At 39.3% G+C, this 4,239-nt stretch overlaps 1 non-coding gene across 1 annotated transcript; it reads right to left on the bottom strand.

Annotated features, from left to right (window-relative positions):
* Positions 1-3,751: 3,751 nt before the first annotated feature.
* Trnas-gga lies at positions 3,752-3,835 on the bottom strand. Its single transcript is given in 2 exon segments — positions 3,752-3,786; positions 3,796-3,835. It is a non-coding gene; the product is annotated as a tRNA-Ser (tRNA).
* Positions 3,836-4,239: the final 404 nt, after the last annotated feature.

The following is a 4,239-nucleotide window of genomic DNA, read 5'->3' as shown; positions in this document are numbered from 1 at the left end:
TATCACGTTCACAAAGTTGTTCGGCCGCATCCCTATTTTCTTATTCATAATTTGATCATCTCCTGAGAAATTTCCTATTGCTTTCAAATGTTTAAAGTATTCATACGACAAAACACACCCACTAACCAAGTTAACTCACTCGAGCAGGAATACATGTATCAGGGTCCAGTGCCCATTCCAGACGCAACTGATGACTTTATCTAGCTTCGCTGGCGGGAATGTGCCTCGTTTCAGCCAGGCAGTGAGCTTCATCAGCCATACAGCCATACCCAGCTCGTCCTCCTCTCAGTGACATGGGACTCTGCGGCTCAACAGTGAGGCAGCGGCATACAGTGGCACGCTACGATGTGTAGACGCAGGCAGTGTGTGGTCTTTCGTGGCTGCTACGTCCATAATTTAATTGCATCAGAATCCCTCTTGCCCTGATACTTAGCATAATATCACATATTTCCATATTTGTTTTACGCTATGTTGGGTGTCCTGAATGGGATGAAGTCACTTTGTGCAGAATGCACTGAATGAGTAGCTGTGGACGGTGGGAATGGGAAATTTTGGATCAGTCATAAGAGCTGAAATCACGTTATACTGAAAACTGACATGAAGTTCTTCATCGAGTAGCAGTACACCAACGAGCTGCGCAATTCCCAGTTACAAGACTGCTTGGAAGGAGTTTAGCTATCCCTTCTAGATTAACATGATCAACATCACAAACGAGAATTCCATAACACTAACCTCGCCCACATCAGACCGATCTACGAAGAAGGACTTGCACTGAAGGACAACTTAACTGACAATGAAACACAAAATTATTTCAGTGTTTCGCTAGTTACAGTTTCATTGGCAATAGGATGATCTTTAGCGGTATCACATTTTACTATATGCGATAACTGAAGACTACTGTTTTTAACCAATTATTTTTCTTTCATTTTTTAAAAGATATAAGATGTGCTGCCTCCATTGAAGACTGGACTTGTTGTTATGTCTCAGTATCACCTTAGCGCTTGTCGGACTTTATCAGGACATTGGCCTCCAGTCCTATTGCAAGGTTTTACTGCAATACTTTACTGCCATAACTTGAAAGCTTCTGTCATTGCTTGTGGAACTCTTGCGTAGTGCCATATTTTGGGCTGGACTGTTCGTGTATATTTCAAATGTCGTGATTCATCGAAGATTTTCAACTTCTTAGAGCAGTTTGCTGCTACTCTGTTCAGTCAACTCATGACAGTATTAAGCTCACTGTGCATGTCCGTGGTTCTAGTCGAACAGGGTTCTCTTGAAATGTGTCTCAAGCATCTGTAAGAGTTTTTTATATTTGTCTGGCATACTGTGCCACAAATACTTCCGGATTTCATGGTTTTAATCATGAGTGCGTTATAATGTCTTATTTTTGTATTGATGTTCACGTTTCCTCGTCCTAGTGATGTATTTAGTCACTAATTAGTCCGATCATCTTCTCTTTGTTCGCTTGTATGTGTGACTTGAATGTGAATTCATTGTCTAGTGAGACCTGGTTGGTCCACCGTATCCGTGTATTACTGATTCGCATTTGGACCATCAGGCCTGGTCTTCTTCTGGTCAACCCGACTGATCGATTTTGATCCGCACTTGAACGTATTATGCTACATTTTGTCCACTGTTTTGAGACAATTAGCTGCCTCTGAGGGCGGCCTGTCACTGCATTCACTCTGCCTCAAAACCATTAACCACATACATCAGATTTGATGTTTATAGTTTGTAACGATCTTGAGAGGCCGTGTATTAGTGTTTTATTTATTAGCTATTACCTATTGTGAATATTGCTCAATCTTACCTTTCTCTGGTGCACCACATAAGAAATGATGAGCATGGCGGCCCCTATTAAGTCTTTGTTCGTCACGGTGTCTGGATATAATTTACTGTTATTATTTTGTTACGTAAGATATTGGTTATGAATGTTTTGTCGCCACTATGAAAATCATATTTTTTGCCTAGGTGGACCCTGCTGACAAGCATGGAGATTCGGAGGAGGGGGCAGCCAAGGATCATAGCAGCCTTGCTTCAGGGGCTGCTCCTAAACACTGAAGAATCAATTAATTTGTTCTATCAGTTTTCGTTTGTTCTTTTTTTTCGTTCCAGTTATTATTTTTGTTTCCGTTTATTCGTTTTGTTTTGTTCAAACTATAATTTGTTCCATTTTCTTAGTTTGTGTAGCGTTCAAGTTATTGTTTGTTCAGTTTTGATGTTTCATTAACAATCTTTGGATCGATTACAAAAATTAAATCTTTTGTTTTTCGTCAGGTGTTGCCTCGTTTTTTAAGTGTGTTACTGTAAAGTGATAGTTCTTGAATAGACTTTCTACAAAGTTCTGTTTTCCAGTCCTTATTAACAAGCAACAATAGACGCCACACCTTTCAAAAAGTTGTCTAAGTTAGCAATAATAAAGAAAATAGCCTCTGGCCTCATGGATGGCCCTTAAACTCTTATCCTTTTCGGAACTGATTGTCTCATATTCACCTCACACCTTAAATACACAACTAATCAATGTTGGGCATTATTCTGTCGCAATCACAGCTGGCTGTCAACCGAAAGGTAACATGCAAGCCTCATGTCGACAGGACCACACACTATGACACCTCACTGCTGTGCCATTTTTTGAGGTCTTGTGTGCATAGGTCTAGGGCACTTCTCATTCAATTGACATCTAGCTGCAATCCAGAAAAATAGTATTCAGAGAAACAATATTCAACATCATTTCGACGGACAGATGAGGTGCCTGTGAAGATGACACAAGCAGTTCCAAAATCGATCATGTAATGGAAAATAATATGTATAACACTATCCTCGCAGCCACAGGAGACATTATTTAAAATTGCTTATCATAAGCATCTGCACTCCCACCATTCACTACTATTGTATTCAAGATAAGGTTCAATTCTAGTGTGAGATTCCACACGCCAGCTTTGAGCAATGACGTCATACCTAAGGCAGAGAAGCTACATAGACGCAATCTCTGAAAGCGACTGTTCATATTCATAAACAAACGAATGTAGCGTACGATAAAATTACACATTTAACGTTATGAACTACATAGCCACAAAATTGTACCGACAATAATTAAAGGTAACTAAAATAAATAAGATTAGCAAAAGAGGAATATACATGTCTAAAAAAAATAATTATCGTAATTTGTGCCAGTAATAGAAGTACAGAGAGTACAGCGTCCAGTACAGTAAAGCGCATGGTGAATCAGCGTTAACTATCAACACTAATTGTTAAATCTACACAAGTAATGATATTTGACAAAAAAGTAGGTTCCAACAAATACTGAAATCGGTAATTGTAACTGGCCTACATAGGTTAATTCTAGTTACTGATTCCAACAATTCCACGGCCCGTTATTTACATCTTGTTAACAACAAGTGTGTATACTAAAGTGTTACAGGATTTCTGCATATAGTATTACTGTGTTCCTTACTATGAAAAAGAGAAAAATTTGGAAGCTGTACCTACACTACTTATTACTTTTTGTAGTAGTTCGGCGATGACTAAGAAATCCTACAAAAACGTAGTCCACAGATTTACTGAAAAAATGTCCGAAATTACGAACTGTTGAAAAACTGGAATCGGTCAGGAGAACTGACCTCCTATGTAGGTCAGTTCAAATTGGTTCAAATTGCTCTGAGCACTATGAGACTTAACTGCAGATTTCATCAGTCCCCTAGAACTTAGAACTACTTAAACCTAACTAACCTAAGGACATCACACACATCCATGCCGGAGGCAGGATTCGAACCTGCGACCGCAGCGGTCGCGCGGTTCCAGACTGTAGCGCCTTTAACCGCTCGGCCACTCCGGCCGGCCGTAGGTCAGTTCCAATTACCGATTCCCGTCAGTCGATGATTCATTAATTTCATTTTTTTTTTCAACACGTGTGAGTAATAAATGTAGGCTAATATGATATCTGCATTTGTAATTGCCCCTTGAGCTACTGGAGAAAGTTACTAAAATTGGGATCAGTAACTAGAAATGATCTATAAAGAAGGTCAGTTCTAGATACCTAGTGCAGTTTTTGTTATACTCCGCAGTAGTTTTAGAGCGTAATTACAAATGTAGAAATGCTATTACACTTCCTTGCATATAAGTACAAAAATAAATTGTGTGTGAATCATGGAGCCGAGGGAAACCTGTACTGGAATTTATCTGCAGTAGTTAGTTCTAATTATCTATTCCTATATTCTCTGTCGCTGAAACAAAAGTATA

The sequence above is a fragment of the Schistocerca piceifrons genome, chromosome 6 (assembly GCF_021461385.2).
Source record: "Schistocerca piceifrons isolate TAMUIC-IGC-003096 chromosome 6, iqSchPice1.1, whole genome shotgun sequence".
Classification (NCBI taxonomy): Eukaryota; Metazoa; Arthropoda; class Insecta; order Orthoptera; family Acrididae; genus Schistocerca; species Schistocerca piceifrons.
Note: the sequence above shows the minus strand (reverse complement) of the source record. Positions and strands in the feature narration are given on the sequence as shown.